Source organism: Rattus norvegicus, chromosome 4, assembly GCF_036323735.1.
Source record: "Rattus norvegicus strain BN/NHsdMcwi chromosome 4, GRCr8, whole genome shotgun sequence".
Lineage (NCBI taxonomy): Eukaryota > Metazoa > Chordata > Mammalia > Rodentia > Muridae > Rattus > Rattus norvegicus.
The window spans coordinates 7,235,117-7,261,570 of NC_086022.1; the positions used below are offsets into that span (position 1 = coordinate 7,235,117).

The 26,454-nt window shown below is 43.9% G+C and overlaps 1 long non-coding RNA gene across 3 annotated transcripts in view; it reads left to right on the forward strand.

Moving 5' to 3' along the window:
• The window catches only part of LOC102550082 (uncharacterized), a 66,735-nt gene that overhangs the window by 38,498 nt on the left and 1,783 nt on the right, over window positions 1–26,454 (forward strand). For 2 of the 3 annotated variants that reach the window (XR_010066037.1, XR_010066038.1), the window contains exon 7: window positions 702–1,003. The exons of the other annotated variant lie outside the window; for it this stretch is intronic. This is a non-coding gene — a long non-coding RNA (uncharacterized LOC102550082). The remainder of the gene's footprint in view (window positions 1–701; window positions 1,004–26,454) is intronic. 3 annotated transcript variants of the gene reach the window in all.

Sequence of the window (26,454 nt, forward strand, 5' to 3'; positions counted from 1 at the left end):
AGACAGATGAAGGAGGCCTTCCCCCTTCCTGTTAATTGCTGTGGGCAGTCAAAAACAAGCCAGCTCTGGAAGCCGTATTCCATGGGTCTCCATATCCCCTGTGATCTGACATGTGGATGGCAAGAACTGGCTTAGAGAGACCGCCTAGCCACAAAAGGCTTTTCTTCTCATGGCTGCACCATGTCCTGAAAGGCCAGAACAGCTCCCAGGCCCATCAAAGTGTCTGCAACTATTTCTCCAATTTGCTTTCTGCTTTCAAGACATTAAAGAACACTTTCAAGTTAGGCCTCTCGCAGGACTGTGTGAAAGGAGTCCCCAAAGTGCCATCCTCGCTAAGTTGACCGAAGGGATTGTGTGGAAAAGCTTCATGTTTTCCTTTTCAGCCTGAAAGGGGTTGAGGGGATCTAGGCTGAGGAGTGAGGGGTGGGTCCCTCCCTCCCTGCTTTCATCATTGTGCCCTTCCCCCACCTCCCTGTTTGTGTTCCTCCCCAGTCTAGGGAGGCCCTGGGATTTTTCTTTAGCTTTTGTTTGCCAAAGGGAGATTCAGGGCTTATGTAAAAACCAGCACCTAAGTCTGACATAGTTTTCTTCAGCCCAAGGAAGAGCGCATGGCCTCTGAGGAAGAGGTCAGCTTTCAGGCCCTGCCTTAATTGTTGCTCTTGTAATCCTGAGATGTTGAATGCTTTTTTTTTTTATTGCAGACACAGGCTACAGAGACGAGCTTTTTTTTTTTTTTTCTTTTACAAACTAAGTGCCCCTGCTAAGCTGCTGCATGTTTTCATAAGACATCACTGGGAGCAGCAGTACCTGGAGCCCTCAGTGGCTTCTGGAAATTTGGCTTTGTCAAAACCTTTGCTCTGGTGCGAAGCTATAGTCTTGCTGCTGGGAATTAACTTTACAGCAGAACACCGTCAATGCAGGTGACTCCCAGCCCCACCTCCAAAGCACTGAGCACTCTGTTGGAACCTGACAGAGCAGTGTCTGCAGAGCAGCAGGCTCCAAGGTGAGTCTTGGACAAGGTGGACAAACACATGTCCTGAATCTCATTCTCCATGGCCAGCAGACTGGCCAGCTCTGTCGTAAAGAACGGTATTGGGCATTGTGGTCTAGATAGTGAATTATCTTGAAAAATCTGTGGACTACTGCTGGTCGTGGGATTGCAGCCAGGACAAACCTTCACAGAGAAGGCACCAAAAGGGCAGCTTTGGGGTGAGCTCCTTCATTGGGCAGCAGTGTGACCTTGAGTGAAAACTGGGAATGGTATCTTACAGGTGTTTCACGGTATATGCTGGTGTCTTATACCCATTTGTGTGTGATAGTTACTGATGGTACCTGATGTTATCTATTAGTATTTCTTGGCATCTATTAGTGAGAGTCCTATTCTAGCTACTTTTCTTGTTGTTCTTATAAAATACCTTGAAAAAGTCAATTTAAAGAAGGAAGGGCATTATTTTGGCTCATAGTCCAAAGTCTATAATAACAGGAAAATCAAGGCAGCAGGAATGTGAATGAAGTAGCTGGTTGCATTGTGCCTGCAGTCAGGAAGAAGAGAGCAGTGAATAGTTATGTTTATTAGCTTCAGTCTGTAGTCCAGGATGTGAGCTTAGGGATTGCTGCTTCCCTAGTTTAGGCTGGGTCTTCCTGCTTTAATTAACCAGGTCAAAATAGTTTCCCATAGACAGGCTCAGATGCTAGCCTAGCTTCCATACCCCTCACTGCTATGCCAGGAAGCGAGTCTTCTAGGTGAGCTCGGGTCTGTCAAGATAGCTATCAGTAGCAATCCTCACAGGGTGCATGGAGCTGGCTGAGTCTCCCACATGCAACCTCATGCATTCAGAGGAGTAGTATCTCTACAGAGGCTGCCTGAGGTTGGTGCTTTGGCTGTCCATGTAACCCACTAACTGATGAAAGGGAAACAGTGTTGGCTGTTGAATATTTATGTAGATGGGTTCATTTTGTTAACATGAACAGCCCTGTGCTACAAAGCAGGTCTGAGTTCTAATGCTAGCCTTAATGCATTTCCGAATTTCCTTGAATGCAAAGAAACCTATTGCAGTTTAGCATCTACTTTGTAAGATGCTCTTTATTTGCTGGAAGAAACAAAACTGCAGGAAAGCCACAGTCTAGTTAGAAATACAAACTGCTAACAAGCATGGACAGTTAGCAGTTGCACAACAAACACATGGCTACAAATCTACGTGTCTAAATCAAATGTGCTTCTTATTCGAAAAGTGTGCACTGGTAAGACTATTACTGAAAGTTCTGCTGCTAAGTCAGAATAGTGGATGTGGGTTCATCTCACCAAGTACCAAGGTCCCATCAAAACTTTGGAGCTCATTACTCACCTCGAATTCTTTGTCCTTCGAACCAGAGCTTACCATTTTAAAATTTAAAAAGTGTGTGTGTGTGTGTGTGTGTGTGTGTGTGTGAACTTAATTTGAAAATTCAACTTCCTTTACATTGTGGGTAATTACATTTAGATAAAAACACTCGAAAAAAACATCTTAAGGAGGATAGGGTTCACTTAAGCATACCGTACAATTCCAGGTCACAGTCCATCACTGAAGGAAGCCAGGGCAGGAACTTGAAGCAAAAACCATGGAGAATGTTGCTTGCTGGCTTGTCCATATCCTTATGGTTAGCTAGCTTTCTTATATAGCCCAGAATCTTGTGCCTAAATAATGATATATGGGTTAATTTTGTTTTGTTAATCTGACACAAGCTAGGGTCATCTGGGAGGAGAGAACCTCACAACATGCCTCCATCAGACTGGCCTCTAAGGAAGGCACAGTCCACTCTAAGTGGTGGCACCCCAGGCAGGTGGTCCTGGAAGGCATTACAAGCAGTCTGAGGAAGCTATGCCGAGCAAGCTGGTAAACAGTGTTTCTCCATGGCCACTGCTTTATGTCCTGCCTCTAGGTTCCAGCTTGAGTTCCTGTCCTGCTTTTTCTCAATGATAGAGTGTGACCTGCTATTTGTAAGGTGAAATAAACCCTTCCCTCTCCATGTTGCTTTTAGTCATGGCATCTATGATAGTAATGGGTGTGAAACTAGAACCAATGATGTCATCCATGGTGGGCTGATCCCTTTTGTATCTATTTATAATCAATATAATACCCAACAAATATTTCCATGGGCCAATATGATCCTTCATTGGAGACTTCAATTCGTGTGTCTGTAGGAAGTATGTGAGGTTATTAGTTAGTGTTAGCTAGGACAGGACCTTTCCAAGGTTCTCAAAGTATTTTGGTGTGTTCACACAGTGACCACTAAATGTGATAACTTGAGTCCCAACCCCTAGTTGCATTTCTTAAATTACAATGAATGTTTGCCAGCCTAGGAATCAGAACTCTGCAGTTATGTTCCAGAAGGTTCTTTTTATCAGACATGAACAAGGTAGTAGTACCCCACCTAGGGCTAAGGAAGCAATAATCAAGTTAGATGACACTCAACCAGTGACATTCAAGCACAAGGTCACACAGAATCTCATTTCATCTAACTATTACCTGAATTTAAACAGTTAGATGATAGAATCTTAGGTGTCTAAGGACCTTTGGTCTAGATAAACATTGAGAAATTGTTAAGGGTAGCACTTAGGAACCTACCTTGGGGAAGTGAGGGAAACCTTTGCCAGGGTCTACTGCACAGGGACTCAGAAACAGAACTGACATTGAGCACATACTTTGCAAATCTCATAAAATTCCATCACTTGGAACAACTTCTGAGCCAAGTCCTGCCATCTGATTGCAGATGGGAAAGCATGTTGTCCATGTGTAGGCATGTGGTAGGTAATGGATGAAGTTGTTGGGAGTCTTCCTCTTCCTTCCTCATGGCCTTCTCTGTGGCATAGTCTTCCATTTCCTCTTTGCTCACTGACCTACCACTCATTTTCACCACGCTCAGAACAGTCTGCCTTCTACAAGCCTCCTTGGTCTTGTGAGTTGAGAGCCTAGGCTTACCCCTGTCCTATTAGTATCTCAGAGTGTCATCTCGAGGACCCTCCATAAGGTTTGCAAGGTGAAAACCACTCACATTGCCTTCTGATTGTGTCAGCACCTACATTTACAGCACAAACAGTAAAGGTAGGTCACAAACTGGTCCAGGCACTGACCAGTGGGGCCATCTAACTATCCCCTGTGTTTAGAATACAAAATGGCTCCCCAAGTACTGTTTGAACACATGGTCTTCTGTTTAGGGGCTCTGGTTGTAGAGCCTCTAGGAGGCAGGGCTTCATCAGAGGAAGTATGCCACTGGAGGCAGACTGGAGATTTTACAGCACGGGCCATATCCTGTCCTTTTTCTGCAATCTGAGTACGGACTTGATGGGACCTGCCACCTCACACTTCTGCCTCCAAGTCTCCTTTGGCATAATGAAGTGTATACCTATTTAAACTTTGAGCAAAAAAAGCAACTAAAAACAAAACAAAAAAGAAAACAAACCAAAGCAAAAAATAAAACCCTTCCTTCAACAAGTCACTTCTTGTCAGGTATTTGGTCACAGGAATGAGAAAAGTGATGGAGACATCTAAGGCCTTCAGTTCCATAATACTGAACAACAGACAGAACACAGTGCCAGTCACAACAACTTCCAAGGAAGCAGAGAACAATCGTTCACGGGAGAGTGCCTATCTCTTCAGGCTTCTTCAGCATGATGTGCAGGACATGCTGGTGCAGCCCCACTGTGTGCCAAAATGACAGGGGTCTAGGGAAAACACTGGAGGATCAAGCAACTCCATTTTTCCTGTGAAGGAACCAGTGATAGAAACAAAACAAAACAAAACACAGCTCTCTGATGTTTGGCATCTTTTTAATGAATGAATAAACCCATTTCTTCAAAGAAAAGAATGGAAAGTGTTGGGTGCCAGTAGAAAAATCCAGGCTTTCAAAAGTGGAAGCTGGAACTTTGGAAAAGTTTAATTTGCCATGGTGATCTTGGAATTTCTAATGGGATAATTGGAAAGGTTAATCAGTGTGATTTGGGAATGAATGTTACATGATTCAATGAAACAATGCCTAGAAGATCTGCAGATCTCAGCAGAGGAATCCAAATGATGCAGCAGGCCACACAATGCTGGGTGGGCTAGAGCCTGTGCCAGTCCAATCAGAGCCCAGGAGACTGTCACAGCAGAACTACAGGTGACAACTGACCACTACAAATGACCACCTTTGTGCTGAGATGTAGCCCCATTGTTAAAGGGCGGGCCCAGCATTCATGAGACCCTGGGTTCAATCCTCAGCATGGCATAAACTGGGCATGATCCTACTGGGGAGGTAGAAACAGAAGATCAGAATTTGAGAACCATCATTGGCAACAGGAAGTTTGAGGACAGCTTGGACTACCTATATTGGGTCTCAAAACAGCAGCAATGAAAAGCAAATGACTGCATATGAGGTTTTGATGTGGCATCACATGTTTATGATACTTTTAAAGGTCACTAAGATCCACCTTCCTTAGCAGCTACACAAAGCTGTCTCTTCTGAGACAGGCCATGAAATTATGTATTGATAACCCACTTTGAAGTGGAAAAAAACCTTTAGTGGGAAGAGCCTACTCACACTGACAGCTGAGCAACAGCCAGATACTGTGTGTGTGTGTGTATGTGTGTGCATGTATGTATGTATGTATGTGTATGTGTGCATGTATGTATGTGTGTATGTGTGTATATGTGTGTGTGTATGTGTATGTGTGCATGTATGCATGTGTGTATGTGTGTATGTGTGTGTGTGTGTGTGTGTGTGTGTGTGTGTGTGTGTCTTATCCTCATGACAGGAGATGCTGCTCTCTGCTATAGTCCAACAATGAAAGAATATTTACAGTCAAACAATAGCACATTTAGAACTCAAAGAGCTGAACTACCGAATGCTTATCATTTTCCTTACTATCATTAAATACATTTTTAAAAGTGTTAAACCATCGCAAGTGGGAGATGATCTCCCTAAGTGGTGTTAGGGAGTTTATACTTTGCCACTGCACCCTGTGAAGGGGAGAATCCAGCCACTTCCTTTAAGCCAGAAATGAAAGAGATTCATATTTCTGGAAAAATGACTGTTTTATAAAAGATATATTTAAACCATTCACTGGTTATAGTGATGGATGTAGTGATGGTGTAGTGATGGATGTAGTGATGGTGTAGTGATGGATGTAGGGATGGTGTAGTGATGGATGTAGTGATGGTGTAGGGATGGTGTAGGGATGGTATAGTGATGGATGTAGTGATGGTGTAGGGATGGTGTAGTGATGGTGTAGGGATGGTGTAGTGATGGTGTAGGGATGGTATAGGGATGGTGTATGGATGGTGTAGTGATTGATGTACTGATGGTGTGGTGATGGTGTCGTGATGGTGTAGTGATGGATGTAGTGATGGTATAGTGATGGTGTAGGGATGGTGTAGTGATGGTGTAGGGATGGTGTAGTGATGGATGTACTGATGGTGTAGTGATGGATGTAGTGATGGTATAGTGATGGTGTAGGGATGGTGTAGTAATGGTATAGTGATGGTGTAGTGATGGATGTAGTGATGGTGTAGTGATAGGTCAGAAAGACAATCTACTGAAGTGTCCCAAGTGCCTTGACTATATCCCTCTTCCTCCCTCCTTCCTTCTCCTTCCTCACTTATACTCAGTTCTATTCTCACCACATGCATGCATGTGTACACACACAGAAACACACCCTCACCACACAACCTTATGTATATATAAAATTTATGATTCATGTTTAAGAGAATACACATGATACTTATCTGGATTGTTTTGCTAAATACAGTGAGCAAAACAAACAACTGGACAGATAAGCAAATGAATAAATATATCTCAGAAGAAGCACAAATGACCAATGAAACATGAAAAATTCTTAGTACCCTTAGCCATCAGGCAAGCATAAGTCAAACCTATATCTTATCTTAGTAGGAGTGGCTATCCTAAAATATCAAATGACACAATAGTTCAGAATATTTGTGAGTAATACGTATGGACAACTGATGGCTTCTGAGAGACAGAGAGTCTCTTGACTATTTCTCAATTGCTATTGTAAGACACCATGACCAAGGCAACTTGCAGAAGAATAGTCTGCTGGGGGCTTATCGTTTCAGTGGATGAGACTACACCATTATGGTTGGGAGTATGGCAACATAAAGTAGGCATGATACTGGAGCAGCAGCTGAGAGTCTATATCCTAACCCACAAGCACAAGGAACGATGTGGGATTTTGAAACCTCAAAGCCAGCTCCCAGTGACACACCTCCTAATCTTTCCCAGTTTCACTAACTATGAACTGAACTTTCAAATACACGTGACAATGGGGGCCATTTTCATTCAAACTACCAGAAAGAGTCAGTTTTAAGGGTGTGACTCCTGATAGGTCTATGGAATTCTAGTAGATAAACCCACATCCAGGAGTATTTAGACAATACATAATAGAATGGCTTATTTTTTAAAAGAAGACACAAAATTGAGAGCTAGAGTGGTAGGGTGGATCTGGGGGAGTAAAGTTGGGCTAAATATGATCAAAATTTATTGTATAAATTCTTAAAGTAATAATAAAAATATTCTTTAAAAATTAAAAAAATAGAAATGTTTCTCTTCTATTTTTTCTGTTAAGTAATTTACTTTACATCCTGATTGCAGTCCCCCCTTCTCCCAGTGCCTCATCTTTACATGGCCTTCTACCTCTCACCTGTGAGAAGAGGAAGGTTCTTTCAAGAGAACCAGCCCACTGTGGTACCTCAAATCATTTCAGGACTAGGTACATCCTCTTCCACTGAGCCCAGACAAGACAGCCCAGTTAGAGGAGCAGGATTCATGGGCAGGCAACAGAGTCAGGGTAAACCTCTGCTTCAGTTGTCAGAGACCCACATAAAGACCAAGCTGCACATCTGGTAGATGTGTGAGGGAGTAGTCCAACCCATGTATGTGCTCTTTGGTTGGTTGTTCAGTCTCTGGGAGCACTTAAGGATCCAGGTTGGTTAACTTTTGTTGGTCTTCTTGTGGAGTCCCTATCCCCTCTGCGTTCTTCAATCTTTCCCCTCAACTCTTCCATAAGAGCCCCCCCCCATCTCTGTCTAATGTTTGGCTGTGGGTCTCTGCATCCGTTTCCATCAGCTGCTGGGTAGAGTCTCTCAGGTGACAGTTACACTAGGCTCCTGTCTATGAATCCAGGCTGACAGATACAAACATATCCTGAGGCACCAAGGTAGTTGAAGGAAGATGGCAGGCCTGCAATGTGTCCCTGTTGATTCTTTAAGGACAGCTAGGCACATTGAAATTGGCAGGAGTTGCTACTGCATACATTTATGTCTGTCTCACACCGGTTACCTGTGCATCAGCAGTGACAAATATAGTTGTCAACAGTGTCTTCACATGTTGCATCATTGTGACAAAGCTTTGACCAACAAAGAGGCATCAAAGATCTCCTAGTGTATCCTTTGGTAGTTTGTCAGAGTGGGAAGGAACTATAAACCCAAGTTCTGAAAGGAATGATTCAAGGTAGCTGTTGGGACACGTGGATCCCATTCATGTCCTCTTCTGCCCCTGCACCTCTGGGCACCTGCCCCTGAATTACATGAACTTTCCATGTACTACTTGGTCCTTTTACTTGTATTAAGAAACTATTCAAGACAGTGGTACTTCAAGATTCCATCAAACAGAGCCTTCTCTATGCTCCCCAACTCTCTTTCATCCCTCTTGACTCCTAGGCTCAAGAACAGAACAAGTCAACACAGAACAGGCTCAGGTTGTTGCAGTAGTATCATGACAGATGTGTGTCCACTGTCTAGCTTCCTTCTAGAGCGTGCATGGCGTCTCCTCTGTCCTTTACCATTGCTTTCCTGGCACTTCGGTTGTGTAGGAAGTCATAGTGCACCTTGTACCATGTGTCTCGCATGCCTTTCATCCCTTCAAATGTGTCCTTCAAAATGTCAAGGGATAGAGCAAAGTTTAACTTAAACAGAGCCCCCTTCCTGTAGGAAGCAGTGCACATGGGTTTTCTCTTTGACACAGACATGTACTTTGTCTCCGGCATTTTAAAAAGGGCCTCCAAGATCAAAGATCTTCATGCAACACCTGTTCCAACACTCTTCTCAATGGCCACTGACCCATTCTTTGAGATTTTTATTTTGTGCAGGTGTTTTTCCCCCTAGTGAGATTATAGCATTAAACCAAACAAAACCCCAAGTCTATATGTTCATGTGGCTCTCATGTATGTGCACATAGTTATATAGCTTTTCACAGCATATTTTCAGAGATGGTGGAGTTAAATCCCCAGCTGCCTCTGTGCTGACTTATAAATGGTCTTTTGATAGTCTTTTATTAACAGTAAATTGAATAACTCTAAGGGATTAGTGCATAAAAGGAAACAAACATATTAAGAAATGTTTGCATCAGAGGTGAAACACCTGGTGTTAGCCACTGTGCCTGCTTGAATGGATTTTCAGAGTTGAAAGTATTTTAACTGATACATAAAAATACAAAATTGTACAAATTAATGAACACACACAGTATTTCTTTTTTTTTCCTTTTCTTTTTTTCGGAGCTGGGGACCAAACCCAGGGCCTTGCACTTGCTAGGCAAGGGCTCTACCACTGAGCTAAATCCCCAAGCCCCACATACAGTATTTCAATATATGTTTACATCACATAATGTTTAAAACATATTAAACAAATAACTCTCCTTAAACATTGATAATTTCTTCAAGGTGAAAACATTTAAAAATCTCTTTTTTAAAGTTATTGGAAATATCCCAAACACTAGTGTTGTCTGCTGCAGTGCTACTGGGTAATAGCATAGCAGGACATCTTGCTGCTGTCTAATTGTGACGTACTACCCCTTGTCATCTTTCCTCACAGACCTCCTCTGTACCCTCTCGTAGCCACCACTTGCCTCTCTGCTTCTATGACACCAACATTTGTAGACTCCATACAGAGATGTCTGTCTGCACCTGGCCTGTTCCCTTAATTCAAATCTCTCTGTTTTGTTAATGACAAGACTCTATTTTCTTTTTATGGCCAAGTAGTGTTCCATGCTGTGTGTGTACCATGATGTCTGTGTCCACTTAGCACTTCATAAACATGGTTTTTATTTATTTGTTGTGCTAAGATACAAGTCTCTTTGTTATTCCATGTATACCTTTCATATATACCTTGTATATGTATTCTGTATTGTGTGATACTTTTTTCTCTTTTTCATTAATCCTATGTAAATCTGGGCTGATACCACTTTGCCCTCTTGAGAACTGCATTGTCAGAATGACAGAAGGCAAATCCTGGTGAGGCTGTGGAGATCGGAAACTCTGCACACCGTAGGAGGGAGCATGAGTAAGGACAGCCTCAGTGGAAGCACTATGGAAGTTCAGATGTTAAGGCCCTCCTAAGATCTTTGACTAAAGAAAGATGAACGGAGTTAAGTACAAGTCAGCCCAGAAGCATGCCATGCACAATCCTAAAGAGTGTGGAAATAGAAATAAAGATGTGGGTTCCAGGTCTGTCTCTACATTTGGCTCTGCCTGATTCACTGGCCAACAGCTTCTTTGACAGGTAGAAAAGCAGCTCTGAAATTCAGCAAAGTCTTGAACAGTCACAATGACCCTGAGCAAAAACAATTCTGGAGATGCTGTCTTACCTGTCTTTAAGATATATTACAAAATGACAATAATCAAAACAACATATTACCAGCATTACAGCAGGTATAAAGAAAAACGGGAGAGAATACAGAGCCCAGAAATCAATCCATATACCTCAGGTCAAGAGACCTTTAGAAAATGTGTTGACTGTGTGCTTAGGAAAAGGACAGGCTTCCTAATAAGCAGCATTTGCAGAACTTCTTACCCATGTGCCTCATGAAAACAGACCTTCACCCAACAGGATACGAAAGTCAATCCAAACTGGAGGGAAGACATAGATGAAAGAACCGGAATGTAAAACTACCAGATGAAAAGGAAGAGGTAAAGCACCTTTGGCATTAGTCTGAGGAGTGACTTTTGGGACATGAGCCCCAATGCATCAAAAATGGACAATAAACAAGATTTTATTGTGTCCATACAGCCTAAGGAGCTCAGAACGCAGCAAAGGTAAGATCTGAGAATGTGGGAGTTACCTACAAACCATATATCTGACAAGTGTTAACATCCAAGAACACGAAACACAAAGTAAATCAAAGAACCATTCTAAAGAATGGGCAAAGGACTTGAATATATGTTGCTCCAAAGAAGACATACAAATGGCCAACAGGTCTAAGGAACAAAGTTCAACACCACTAATCATCTGGGAAATGCAAGTCAGACCACAGGATAGTGTCACTTCACTGCAGTCAGAATGACTGTCACCAAGATAATGTGGGAATAAAAAGAGTTCCTGGGTACTGTGCTGGCAACAACAGCAAGTAGGCTCTGCAGTAATGGCAAGCAGAAGTCCCAGGAATCCCATTTCCTGTACACACTGGAAGGAGACAGACCAGTCATGTCAAGGAGACCGTCCACTCCATGTTTATTACAGCACCAAGCATCACAGCGTAAGATATGAAAACAACTGAATGAATGAGTGGAAAAAAACAAAGTAAAACAACAACATGAGACTTAAGTGTATAACATTCATCCTTTAAAAACCAAGGAAGCCTGGCTGCACTGACCATATGGGTCAACTCGGAGGACACACGTGTGGCATCCAAGAGAATTCACAGCAGCTCAGAGCAGAATGCTCGTTATAGGGAAGGTGTCTGTTCAAACGCACAGAGTCTCTGTACAGGATGAACAGGACCTGAGTGTCTAGTGCACAGCATGGTGTATGTCACTAAAATGCTGCACTGGGGTAGGACACAAAATCTATACACCCTAACAGTTCTCCTTGAGCTGACTGTGTGAGGTGAGAATACAAAATTTCACTGATCTGTCTCCCTCCACAGTGTCTTAACAGTGTTAGGAAGGTTAGGGATGACAACTTCTACTTATCAGCAACACCTCACTAAAGCAGGGAAGATACTGCAGCTTTCCCTATCGGTGCTGAGGGTAGGTCACTTGGCAAGTGGCCCCTGTCACCTCTCATGTCTGCAGCACGGAACAACATTGCCACTGAAGAGGGTATTTCAGCCCTGTCACTGCAGTGCCCTATGCTGACTCTGCCCTGTCACTGCAGTGCCCTGTGCTGACTCTGCCCTGTCACTGCACAGTGCTGTGTGCTGACTCTGTCTGGTCACTGCACAGTGCTGTGTGCTGACTCTGTCTGGTCACTACACAGTGTCCAGTGCTGACTCTGCCCTGTCACTTTCAGTGCCCTGTGCTGACTCTGTCTGGTCACTGCAGTGCCCTGTGCTGACCCTGCCCTGTCACTGTCAGTGCCCTGTGCTGACTCTGTCTGGTCACTGCAGTGCCCTATGTTGACTCTGTCTGGTCACTGTCAGTGCCCTGTGCTGACTCTGCCCTGTCACTGCTCTGTGTCCAGTGCTGACTCTGCCCTGTCACTGCACAGTGCCCTGTGCTGACTCTGTCTGGTCACTGCAGTGCCCTATGTTGACTCTACCCCTCCACTTGTCTGCAGGAGGACACTGGACCATGACTAGAGACTCAGCAGTTTGAATTTTTGGTTCATTCAGCAGTGAGCATGCTCCAAAGAGGCGAGGACCCCACCTTAATAGTTTTGGGCAGGACACATGGTTGCTGTGGCTTCAGACTGGAGACCCACTGCTATTCAGGGCTTTACTACATCTAGGTGGAAAGTGGCTATGGATCCACTCAGTGTTCTACACACCACAGTCCTTTTCCTGAGTCGGGCCCACCAACAGGGCTTCATTTGTGCAAATGATGATGTCCTCGGGTACCAATATGGGTTTGGGAACAACAGAATTTTATTTTATTTTATTTTTTATTGTGTCAAGCCAGGAGAGGGAGAGAGAGAGAGAGAGAGAGAGAGAGAGAGAGAGAGAGAGAGAGAGAGAGAGAGGAAGGAGGAAGAACGGAGGAGAGTCAGAGAGAGAACAACAGAATTTTAAAGTCATGGTCTGTACATATTTCCCCTTCCCTTTTGCTGCCAGGAAAAGTTTTCAGCCTTTCTGCCTAATTTGGTGCCAAAGCTCAGTGAAGAGTGAAGTCCACGTGCAAATACTATAGCTCAATGTGTCAACATAAAGAGACTCCAACAATGCCTCACAAATGCCAGCATGTGGACCTCCACCTTTCATGCACTTGGATCTTCCCCAACTAATCTGCACTCCCTAGCCTGACTCTTTGGAGACAGGGTCTCCCAGTGTAGTCCATCCTGGCCTGGAGAGCACCATCTTCCTCCTTTGCCAACTCAGTGTTGAGATTACGGAGGTGTGCACTGTTCCCCTAAGTGCACTGAGGTTTCCCTATGGCAGAATCTGTTATTGACTCACCCTCTTAGCTCTCTACGACCCATGGGTAATGTAAGCATGAACCCTATAAGAAGAAATGAATACATGGATTCTCCTTTTGTGGAAAAGGAGGGACCCTGAGGAGACCAGAGGGTATCAGAATGAGGACTGTGGACCAGCATTCATGCTCTCTCTCTCTCTCTGTCTCTCTCTCTTTCTCTCTCTCTCTCTCTCTCTCTCTCTCTCTCTCTCTCTCTCTCTCTGCTTCTGTCTTTGTCTCTGTGTCTGTGTTTCTTTCTCTGTCTGTGTCTGTGTCTGTCTGTCTGTCTCTCTCTGTCTCTCTTTGTGTATGTGTGTGTGTGTGTGTATGTACATGTGTACATGTGAAAAACCAGAGGAGAACATCAATGTCTCCTCTACTATTCTCCTTATTCAGTTTAGACATTGGATCTTAAACTCTGTCTGGGGTCAGCTTGACTCTCCAGCAAGCTTCGGTGTCCTTCTGACACTTCCCATGTATTTGCTCTTTCCCACACTAGAATGTCAGGTGTCCACAGCCATAGCCATCTTTTTTACATAGGCACTGGAGATGCAAACTCAGGACCTCATCCTGAAGCAGTAAATGCTGTTATTCACTGAGCCATCCCCCTAGCCACTTAGGACAGGCATTTTAATGTCACCACAGATCTGCCCACAGGTGACTTGCTGTACAGATAGGACAGTATGCAAACGTTGGAGATGATGGCTCAGATGCTAAACATCTCAGGGACACCTCAGGGACAGCTGGTCATTCAAGAGACATCTCAGTCTAGAAGGCACGTGGCTCCTATGAGTGTGATACCTCCTTAATCCAACTTTTGTCTATGCAAGACAACATGTCTCCCAAGAGGAAAGCAATTTCCAATCTTGCTACTTGAGTTCCCACAAGTAACTGGGAAGGAACAGTGGGAAAGGAACAAGGACACCAGGGCCATCAGCACATCCCTTCAGTCTCTGATTCCTAGCACTGAAGGAGGTGGGATGGCAGAGAAAGCCTGTACCCCTGTTGTTGACCCTGCCTTGTCCCCTCTGCCTCCAGGTGCTGAGTTCTCTTGCTACCTGTATGTGGCATTCACCTGTCTGCACAGTACCAGTGGGATGACAGGATTGGGCATTGGACAGGGCCCAGGAAATGGTACTGAGAGTAAGAACAAAGAGCTGCTCAGAGCAAACAGCACACTTTGGTCACATGTCCCGGATAAGGACTTCTGATTTTACAGGCCTGACAGATAATCAAGGCCTTATTATACTGGGTGTCAGCCAGAGGGTAATATTTTCAGAGGGCAACTACTTAAAAAACAATTTCTGTCACACCGGCTGCCCACGCGTCAGGCGTGCCTGCCTCTGCACCACTCTGCTGATTTGGAAATAAATTATGCTGATTGCTCCGATATGAGGGGAATCCATCATCATCCGCCTTTGAATTCATCTGGCCACCCTGTAATCCACCCTCTTCCTCTGGGGTGTTAATGAGACCTCACAGCCCTCCCCTGGAGGCCCCGTGCTGGGCTGCCATGGGGGGCTGGGCCCTGGACTCCTGGGGCTCAACCCTCAGCCTCCAGTGTGTCCTCCACTTTGCATGTGATTACACCCAGCTTAGCCCCAGTTCTGGAGTTCCAAGGAAAGATGTCTGCTGGCTCCTGGTTGGGCTTCTCTTTACCATATTTATTGTTCCAAAAACTTTTCTATTCTGAATGATTTTCAGCTGGAGAATTAATCGAATGGAAGCTCCTCCTTACAGGCCCGACCTGTCTCTTCCTTTAAGCCCAGTGGCTATGTTCTCTATATTACAATAAGTAGTGTTTCCTTCTATTGGATTTGAGGACCTTGAATTTAGCTAGAATGTTAGGTTTCAATTGCTGAATGCTTATTTTATTTTAAGACAAGGGCAAGATAAAATGACAGACACAAACGTGTTAGGAGAGAGAGGCCCCAGTGAGGATCTTGTCTGTTAGGGATTCTCATAGTGACTGGGTGCACATGGGCAACCTGCAGGGAGGGTTACTGGCCTTCATCACACTCTCAAGTGGTCTGTGACCACTGAATAACAAATGGGTGAGCTAACTAAATGGGTAAATAAAAATAAATCACCGAGTACCACAGGGGCACGCATGGCTGCTACACTGTCAGTACGCAGCACCGTCAAGGTTGTGTGAATTCAAATGTGATCTGACAAATGTTCCAATTTTCTTGGTGATCAGAGGCAGGTCGAGGTCAGAAGCTAGGTCCTCTTTAATCCATGGTGTTCTTCCCATAAAACCCCTCTGAAACTTCCCAGTGAAACCCCATTCTCCCTTGGTGCTTCATGCTAGCTCATGTTGAGAGATGCCCCCACACTCTCCAACTTTGGTCCTCTAAGGAGGGATAGTGTAATGACTGCAGTGGTCCCACTTTCTCCTCCTTTTGTTCTCTCAGCAGTGTCAGCTCTAAGGAGACCCATTCACTAGGTTGTATGCCATGCTGGGTCTGGCTACCATCTTCTGGTTCTGTTCTGGCATGCTCTGGGTAAGAGTAGCAGGGTCTGTAAGACACGGCCTGAGCACAATGGCTGAGAGTGACACTCCTACTTTGGGGACCCCTGAGACCACTTCTTAGAGAGATGAATAGCAGCACTTACCAAGGGCACAGGGTCTGGAAGTCCTTGGAGTAGTGTCGTGATAGGAGCAAGGATGTCAAGAAGTGAGACTTCAGCACTCACAGAGGACTTAGTGCTTGACCTTGGCAGAGAGGTGCACTCACTAGAGCCTAACTACATGGCTTCAGTCTTGCCTTCCTCCTTGCAGAGACTCCCCAAAGACCACAGGACTGGGGTTTCTTGTTTCCCAGGGGCTTACAGAGAGTTGGTGCTATGTGCTCAGTTCATTGTAGCATTCAGCTTTGTAGTTAATGCTGAAGGCCACTCTTTCAGTTAGAAAATCCATGCTATGCCTGCCCTCCTGCCCCAGTTCTTCCTGTATGCATGTTTCTCTGTGTGTCTCTCTGTCTCTGTGCTTCCTCTTTTTGTCTGCTTTTGTGTCTGTGTCTCTCTTTTTCCCCTAGCCTCCTCTCTCTGTGTGAGTGCAGGTGTGTGCACATGTGTATGTGAGTGCATGTGTACTTGTGTGTTAATATGGAGATTAGAGGTTAACATTGGGTGTTTTCTTCAATCTCTCTCAACTTTATTTTTTGAGATTGAGTTTCTCATTAAACCTGGAGCTCACTAATCTGGGTATACTGGCTGACCAGTGAGCACAGCAATTGTTTTGTCTGTTTCCCTAGTTTCAAGATAGCAGGTCTATACTACTTCACTCAGCTTTCATAGAGGTGCTAGGGTTCAGCAATCTTTTTCCTAAGCCCTTTTTTATAGCCTCCATCCATGGCTCTTACTGCCTGTAGTGGATGTTCCCCAAGGGTTGGGATTTTTCTCCCCAGGCACATTTATGAACTTGAGGGACAGCAGGCTCTTTTCCTTGAGAAAGGGTGAGAAAGGGCAGCCTGTGCTCTGTGGACATAGAGGAATGGCAGCAGGGGAGTTGACCTCCTGAGCCTTCTCTTTTCATAGGACCATGGTATTAGGGCCTAGGTACTCTATTGATGTTGTTCATAGAGTGGCTTCAGAGTGAACTTCTTCCCATAAAAGTCTGCAGTAGCTTCCTAACGGAATGGAAGACAAGAGTGTTAACTTGGTTATTAATGTGCATGGTGGGATAGTTGGCTGGCTAGCTGTACATGTGTATTAGTGCTTGAGTTTTATCAAATATGTTCTCCAGCATTTTCTGCAATGAGATTCCAATATCCCTAAGTAGTGAACACCCCAGGCCCACATCTTGGTCTTTAACACCAGTCTGCAATAAAAGGAAATGGGGACCTTGGAGAAATGATTAATTCAAGAGCTGAGCAAAGTCAGGGCTGGAAAGTTGATGCAAAGAGTAAAGCCTTGCCGTACAAGGCTGGTGACCTGAATTCTATTCCCAAAACCCACAGACTTGGATGCACAGGAAATTCATCATCTTGTGCATTTTACATGTGTAGATTTGAGTGTCAATTTTATAGCTCAACCATGCTGTCGAAACTGTGATCATATCTCTTAAGTATTCCCATTTTGATATCCAGAATACAGAGTATGTATGGAGGTCAGAGATGTTGGTTTTCTTCCTCTAGTTATGGTTCAGGGGAGAGAAAGCTTCCTTGTGAGTATCTAGAATAGAAAGAGACAAATGTGCAGCCCCATTGGCTTGCTTGCTAGAGCCCCCCATAACAGAAAGATACAAGGTGGCTTAGCCCACAGAAACCAGAGACATCCAAGTTCAAGGTGTGGTGGGGCAGGTGACAGTCCTCTTTGTCCTCTGTCTTGATGAAACCCTTCTTCTATGCATGTCTGTGTTAAAATCCATCGTGATCAGATTAGATTAGGGCCCACACTAAAGAACTCATTTCAGCATAGTTGACTTTTAAAGTCCCCTTTTCCAAATGCAGCTAGATGCTGAGGTACTGGGCTTGGGACTCCAACTGTAGAGATGGGGCAGGGTTAGCAGAATTTACCAACGAAGCACACAGCTCATACTGTGCCACTGTCTTTGTAGTGTTAGAGTCCATGGAATGTTTTGGAAGAGGATTATGTTGTATGGTGGTAAATTCTGATTAATTCCCAATTTTCTGATTCCAATTTTAAAACTTCTTTTTCTAGTTAATTGTCAAGGCTGTGCAGACCAGAGAGAGCAGACTTCAGTCATCAGTGCTTTGCTTCTGAATTCAGAGGATGCGTTTAGCTTGTCACATTAAGTCTGATGTCAGCTCAAGGTTCTTCACAAATGCCCTTATCAGCTTGAAGAGGTTCATTCTCCCTACTTTGATGTGTTTGATTTTTAATCATGAATGATTGTTAAATTTTGTCAGATGCTTTTTCTGTGAGATAATCATATAGTTTGGCTTTTAGTCTGTTAATTAGATGAATTACAAATGCCCCCTTTTTTTGTGGGATAGGATGGGAGGAGACAGTTCCTTGCCATATAGTTCAGGCTGGCCTTGAACTTAGTGGTCCCAAGTGTTAAGTGCTGGGTTAACAGATGTTCACCACACCAGCTCACATCAGGTTTTAAAAAAGTAAAGCAACATTGTACTTTGTATAAACTGACATTTTGCATAAGCCTCTGTGTTGTTGGCTTCAGGTAGTGATTTGAGCTCTATTTTGCCTGGAAAGACAAATAAATGTCTTCACTCAGTGAGTAAAAAGAAGCATCCTCTTCAGTCCCCTGATGTTTGCTCTCATTTCCTTCAAGATGTTTGAAGAATTCAGAGTGGGAGAGCTTTTGACCATGTTCACTGTGGACAGGGTTCCCTTGAAAACTTTATTTCTTTAGATTTTAAGGGACTCAAATCATTAATTCAGTCCAGCAAGATTGAGGAGCATCTTTCAAGAGATTCAACTAGATTCGTCTAGTTCATACCGAGTGTCAAGTGATTGGCATAAACTATGTGATTTTGCTGTTACCTGATTGGTTCCCGTGGGCTCTCAGTGCTGCCCACCTCTCATTCCCGCCTGGATCTATGCAGCAGTCCTGCCCCTGTTTTACAGGATTCCCAATTTTGTTGATTTTTATCAAGGGACCAGTTTATTTTTATTGTTTCCTATACTAATCTCTATTGTTTTCCTATTTTCCACTTTGTATTTCATTATTAATAATTTTGCTCTGTTTTTTAGTTTAAGATCATCTACTTGAAATCTATTTATTTTGATTTTTATTTTCTCTTTGAAAGCTCAAGCATGTGTGTAATGTATCTTGATCATATCCACCTCTCACTCCTATGTCCAATTGCTTGAAGACTCCCAGTAATCACCCTTACAACCTCATTACTTCATTTATTTATTTGTTCATTTATTTTTACCCCCCCGATTCTGATTAGTGCTGTCTATATGTACATGGACATGGAGTAATCCATTGGGACATGGAGAACCCACCGATGGCCACAACTTCTAAAGAAAAATGGCTCTCTGGACCCCAGATGCCATTAACTACTAAGAGTTCCTCAGCTAGAAGTGGAGACTCAGAATTTGCCACAACCCATCATGTTTCCATCTTGGAATTTTAGCTAACTTGATCTTGTGTAGTTCCTGTGATTTCCTGAGTGTAGCAACCATCCATGTCCAGGGGACATATTTCACAGGATCCCTCCCCGTGGACAAATTTCAGAAGTCTGTTCTTCTCCTTCTACTATGGGTTCCTGGGATCAAGCTCAGGTCATCAGCCTTGTGCAGCAACTGTTCCTACCTGCTGAACCATCTCACTGGTCCTTGCCTTGACTGTACTGAAGCTCTGTTCACAGATCCAGACACTTGAGGCTTCTCTGTGCTCTTCATGATTGGTCATGCATCACTAATGTCCCTGGTAAGGCAGAGATTCTCATTCAGACCTGTGATTTCTCCTTCTGGAGCTCACCTCTTGATGGTAGGTAGGGCTCATTACCTACTTCCAGCCACTAGAGTGGCAAAGGTGATGAGATGAGCAGCAATACACAGCACAGAACATTATTTCCTAAGATCACAGAAGCCCTCTGGGTTGAAGTCATACATCTGTCTCTTTTTCTGACTGTAAAGTAGCAAGAGGCATTGGGAAAGTCACATATTGGGATGGCCTTTTCCATAGCTGAGGAAGCAATGCTAGTGACATTGTGTAGGCACGCTGCATTCTGGGCATCTCTCCATCTCTTGATTGGTGTTATTTGCTTGGCTGATATGAACGTCAGTAGGCAAATATCTACTTGTATCACTGCCTTCAGGCGTGGGAGTATACACAGAAGGGTGACTGTAGATTCAAGTAGAAATCCCATGCTTAGCTTCCCAGGGAGTAGATGAGCTGTTGCCTGCAGAGGCTACACCTTTTCACTGTCTAACAGCAACCTCAACATCTCCTCAGTTTTTCCCATTACAGATTGTTATGTTAGCACTGGCTATGCTAGTGTTCTAACAACTATAAAGTAGATCTCATGTGATTTTAGATTTGCATTGCTCTGATGATTAACTATATCTTTATAAGCTGTTTGTGTATCTTTAGAGAAATGTCCATTGAAATCCTTTGCCTACTTGTAAACTGAGAGGATTATTATTATTATTATTATTATTATTATGCTATATGATTCTTTACTTATTCTGGATATTAATATCTTGACAGATGTATAATTTGTAAATGTTTCCTCTGACTCTGTTGGCTATCCTTTAATGCATGAAGGATTTTACCTTTGATGGATTCTAACTTACCCACTTTTTCTTTTAATTGGTGCTCTTGGTGTGGTATCCAAGAAGTTATTAACAAACTCGGTGCTGTGAAGGTTTTCACCAGGCCCTTCTGTCTCATTGTTCTCATTCAGATATTCATACTGTGTCCCATTCAAGTTAGGGTTTATTCAGTGCATGGAATGAAAGCTGAGTTTCCTCTTCAGTGTGTTGATCTCTGGTTTTCCATCACCTTTTGTTAAAGGCTGACTTCTCCTTATTGAATGGTCTCCTTATTGAATGCTATCTATATTAGGGCTTACTTCTGTCCTCAGTATTCCATTGAGTGGTGGACATTTTATACTTTATGCAGTGACTCCTCCTGTATGTTCTAGTCCTCCATCTTGTTGGTTCTCATTCAACTCCCCTTCACTCTTCTCAGTCTTTCTTTTTTAATGTATTCTTTGTATTAATTTAGCACATTATCATTTTTTATTTTTCCTGTTTGTGTTTGCCCTTGTGCTCAGTGTTGTTTCTATGGCCCATCTACACCTCATCTGTATCATAATGTGTAGATCCTCATATCAGTGGCCTCCTTCTGTCCCTGCTGGGCTTGACACCCCTGCTGGTGCTTATTTTCCTTCTGTGCATGTTTTTACTTCCATAATGTCCTCACTCAATGGAATTTCTGCTTAGGAGAAGCATTTCAATGGTTTACCCATGTGGATGTTCTAACATTGCTTGCTCTTTTATATAGAGATAAAGTCTTGCATTGTTTGCCACCTGCAAGAAGAGTTTCCACTGATATTCTAGAAAGGCAAGATGAGTTCTTGGCCCCTCAATATATGAGGAAGCAGTTGTGTCCTAGACATCATCTCTACACTATGCAGGCCACCATGTTTCTTGATACTCTATGCTGTTAGCATTGGGCCCACTTGGCAATCCAGAACATTCTGCTTTGTGTATGGTTCTCTAATAAATAGCCATAACCCCTTTTGCTAATTTGCCTTTTTGTTGTGAACCTCTTTTCCTGTGACCCAACAGAACCACAGATTCTTGGACATGTATATCTCAAGGAGGGTAATTTTTCCTGCTGTTCAATGGTCTAATATTCTGCCATAATCAAGCAAGATCAAACACCAGATTCCTCAGCAAATCCTGGTGTCACATAAGGGAATCCTATTGTAATCAAGGGGAGAGGCCAGCAAGCAGTAGATTGAAGGAAGGTGGAAGGTAACACTGAAAGGCTTAGTGATGATGGAGACTAGAATCGCCCAAAATGTATTGTTATTACAGAAAGTCAGTATGGTAAAAGGGAAAGGGGCTTGCACTCCAGCTCTAAGACTGGTTAAGCTTAGTTTGGACCAAGTCCTTGCTTGCCTGCTAGAGCTCAGTGGAGATCAAAGGAGGTTGGACATGCCATGGGGTTTCTAGACATAGCCTTCAAAAAGCAGGGAAACAGTAAAAGTGTCATGGAGCCTCTAGATCCATGCCTCAGCAGGGTCAGGATTCAGGACTGGAAACATTTTTGTGGGGTTTAGAGTACCAAGTAAGTTAAAAGTGGTGTTTCTGGACCCATTGTCCACCTGCGTTTCTATGCTAAGCTCCCTTGAGCGTCACAGCCCATGAGAATCAGGAGGCCCACCTGTGGGCAGCCCATCTGCATGGAACCTTTACCAGAAGTGCCTTACAGGAAAATGTCTTTCTGCTAACTGTATTTAGGAGTCAGACATTGTATTCCCTAATTGTTTGTCTCTCCTCCTTCTCTCTTCTCTCCAAGTGTTATTTCTTCCTCTCCAAGTTACCTCAGGTTGTTGTGATCCCGATAAGTTCAGCTCCTGCCGTTTATATTTACGACTCTGGGATCCCTGTGCTGGCTCAATACCTTTCCCTAGCCTTGAAAGAAGAGGAATATTGAGCGTCTAGCTTCCCATGTCTCCAAAGTCCCCTGTAGCTCAGATACTCAATAGCCATTTTCAATTCATTGTTCAGGATTTCTGGTGGTTTAAGGTGCAGTTGAGTGTGTTAGTTCTATATGCTAAGTCATCAGGTACTTAGATGAGACAGCATCATTGGCAGCTAAGCCAAAATGAGTTCACAGAAGTTCACCAAAATGGTGATGTTTATGATTGTTTTTGATCTGAGACCAATGCTATCAGAAGGCTGCAGAAATGAGTCCAGTGAGAATGGGGGAACAGGAGCATTATTACAATGAGCTATGACCTAACATTCTAGGACAGGGATTGTGACTCTACTCAGTGCTCCCTCATCCTCTCTTCCCTCCTCTCCATGCTTCTCACACTGCAGCCCAAGCTGACCTGGCACCTACTCCCTTGTAGCCCATGCTAGGCGCAAACTCTTAATGACTCTTCTGCCTCAGCCTCTCTTGTGCTGGGATCACAGGTGTGCCACCGTGCCTGAATGAGAATTCTGTTTTTGAATACAGTTGTGAAGTTGAAAAGATGGTTTTTGTGTCATGTGATAGCCTGATTGAGATAATTACAGCTCTCTACTGCTTGTCACTTGAGAATCTCAAATGGTTTTATCACCCACGGTTTAAAAAAAAATGGCACCCTATAAAGGAAAGCCCATTCACAGGGAGGCACAAACAGACACCAGAAAGCAGGAAGCAGGGGTGTGTGCCTCCATCTCTACCTCTCCAGTCAGACCGGGTGGCATCCTCTGTGATCATCTGAACTCCAGTTTCCTGACTTCATGGAGTTGATGCTCTAGACTATGGCCACTCAGGGAAGGAGCTATGGAAGAACATTGATGGGTATGTTACATGCGGATTGATTCCTCCCCCAGGATGGTCTGTGGCTTTGGGGAACAGGGTGCACAGTAGGAAAAGAGAGGGTAAGAGAGAATGATCTAAATGAAGGAGATATAATTGTTCCTTTCATTTTAAGATTTCTACCTAATTTCTGCTTCCCAGGAGTATAGAATAAGTAGTTTTCTTCCTTATTTAAAAAAAGAATTAATTTGATTTTTCTAATTGGAACATTTTCTACTCGTTGATTGCCAATTGGAGTCAGATCATGAATAAAAGTTTAGAGTTACATTTCAAGAGAGTCATGCAGTTAAATAATTAAGTTATGTGCAAGAGAAAAAAGTAAGTCTGGATGAGAAGGGCAAATGGGGTCGCCTGGGCCTTCTGCCCAAAGCCAGTGCTAGGGAAAAGGGTGAGATAAGGGTAATGGTAAGCAGGTCCTCGGTGGTCAATGCCAGCCAACCTTATCGGGCAGATAGTGTCAAAGTCAGACAAGGTGGCAGCCAGACCTGAAGGTATGGGGGCAATACATGCAGAAGGGATATTTTTGCAATTATATCCATTTCTCTTTCCTTGCTCTGAATTCTAGACCATGGTGCCAAGAAAACCACACAGCCAGCCAGAGGAATGCATCTGGAGACAGCTAGAGATTAGTGATAGGCATAGCAATTAATACTTGAGTAACCTTGTGTTAGTCCATCCTTGAAGCCTCTCCTGCTCCTTGTCCAGTATAAGCCAGGTCATCTGACCCCAAGCAAACCAGATGGACAAAGAACGGACTAGAACCGAGGTGTTTGTGAGGAGTTACCTGTCAGATACCTGTCCACAAGTTCAAGAGGACTCACAGACATCAAAACAAGCTGGGGATGCAGCTCAGTTAGTAGGTGCTTGCCCAGCCTGCATGGCATGCTGAGTTTGATTCCTAGCACTACATAGACTGAGAGTGATATGACATATTTATAATTCTAAAACTCGGAGAATAGAGGATGAAAGACTAGAAGTTAAAAGCCATGTTAACTACACAGTGAGTTTGAGGCCAGGCTGTATGGAGAAACGCAGGAACAGTACCTGACAAGGGGATGCTCAGTATGTGCTTGTCAGTAGAGGTGAGCAGAACTGCAAGGGATGAGGCCCGGTGATGAGAGCAACCAGTCAGCTCTAACCCCCATGGGATGGCACAACAGTACAGCAGGGACATCAAAGTCACTTTCCAAAGGTCCTCAAAACCAAGGAGGGACACCAGAGCTAGAAGAACACCAATGTTAGTATGTCTGACATGAAGTTTGTCATGTTTGAGATGGAGAAATGCCCTGGAAGGATTCAGCAGGTCTGACAGGGCAGGAGAAAGGACTGGGGAATACAGACACACAGATGTTCAAAGCTGTTCAAAGCAGAGGAGCAGGCTAGAGAAGTGGCTCTAGAGTTAAGAGCGCTTGCTGCTCTTGGAGAGTCCCTGTGTGTGGTTCCTCACACTCTCAAGATTCACATACGTGGAATTCTAGTTCCAAGGAATCCAATGCCCTGTTTCTGGCTTTCACTTGTGCTAACATACATGTGGTACATTTACATACATACATACATACATACATACATGTAAAAAAATTTTAAATTCTTTTTAAAAGACAGAGGCACCTCAAGCAACTGGAAGATGAGAGAAAACTACAAAGAAGTAGAATTCTAGAAAGCCAAGGGAAAGAGTAATTAGTTCAGTGGGTTTAATGGGAGTTCCCTCCAGATCTTGAGGTGGTGAGCAAACAATGAGCGTCTGTGTGCCATGCTGCTGCTGAGGGACATGTTGATGTGAGTGGTCTGTGGTCCTGATGTGACTGGGAGATATCTGTGGCTCATGTCCCTGTGGATGTCTGTGGTCTGTACCACTCTGCATGAGGCCATGTTAATGTCTGTGAGCTGTGCAGCCTCCTGAGGCCATGTTGATGGGAGTTGTCTGTGCTGCTACCAAGACCCAAGGGCCACGTCTCGGTCTGTGGTCCTGGGAGCCATGTGCATAGCAGATCTAACATAGAGACATCCCCACAGGGTTCCTCTGTAGCTGGGTCTTCTGACCTCTTTATATCACATTGTACCCGCCCCCACTTCCTGCGCCTATAATTCGCTCTTTAAAGTTATAATACAGTCCTTTCCTGGTAACTCCCACAACTCTGTGGAGTGGAGTCTCCTTCCAGCCACCTCTACCTTCAGCTCTTTGTTGTAACCTGTGAGGACGTCTGTGTTAGATAATGCTATGTATTTAAAGGACCTTGGCTTTAATATCCAGATTCTGGCCTTACACATCGAGAGTTGTAGCAAGAGGTAGCTCACATACTTTATGAATTACAAATGTAAAAGTGCTATAAAAATCTAGCTACAAAACTTGCTAGCGTACACACCCCACCTATTGCAGCACGGTTGACCTTGCCTGCATGCACCCACCCTTGTGGAGACTCACCCTCACCACTGAGTTTGAAACTTTTGCCTCTAATATCACTCCTCTCTTCATAATGTGGGAGTTTTGTTTCTTGTAGTTTTGACAAATTAACAGACAGAAAGTTTATTTGGTCTTAGGGTTTGCAGGGATAGGATATCATGGGAGGCTGGGATACTGACGCGGGAAAGGTAGGAAATGGAACAGCCGGAGTGTGGAGCGGCTGGTGACCCCATGTCCACAGACAAGAAGGAGGGAGATGAATCTGATATTCTATGCAACCCTAGCCCTCAGTCTACAGATAGTGCCTTCTACATTTGGGGTATGTCTGCTCTTCTCAGTTAAACTGCTGGAAAGGTCCTCACAGACATGCCCAAAGGTGTCTCCTGGGTGGTTCTAGGCCTACCACATGTACGTTAACAAGTCATCACAAAGGTCACCTGGGACCCAGCACGTGACCCGAGTACTAATTGCTCACTGATGGTTTTAGGAAGGCCCACACTTCCTCCTCACTCCTACAAAGCATCTCTCCCTGTCTGATATTGACAGAAACAATGGCCCAGCAGACAAAACAAGAAAGCATGCAGGTCAGCTTTCAGGATTTGGCCTGGCTTTAAAACAAGTGGATGATAGACAGTCACTTTCAAACACCGAGGACTTTAAATTAACTCCAGGGTCAGCTTCAGGCTGGCCTGGAGAATCCTACACTTCCCTCCACCT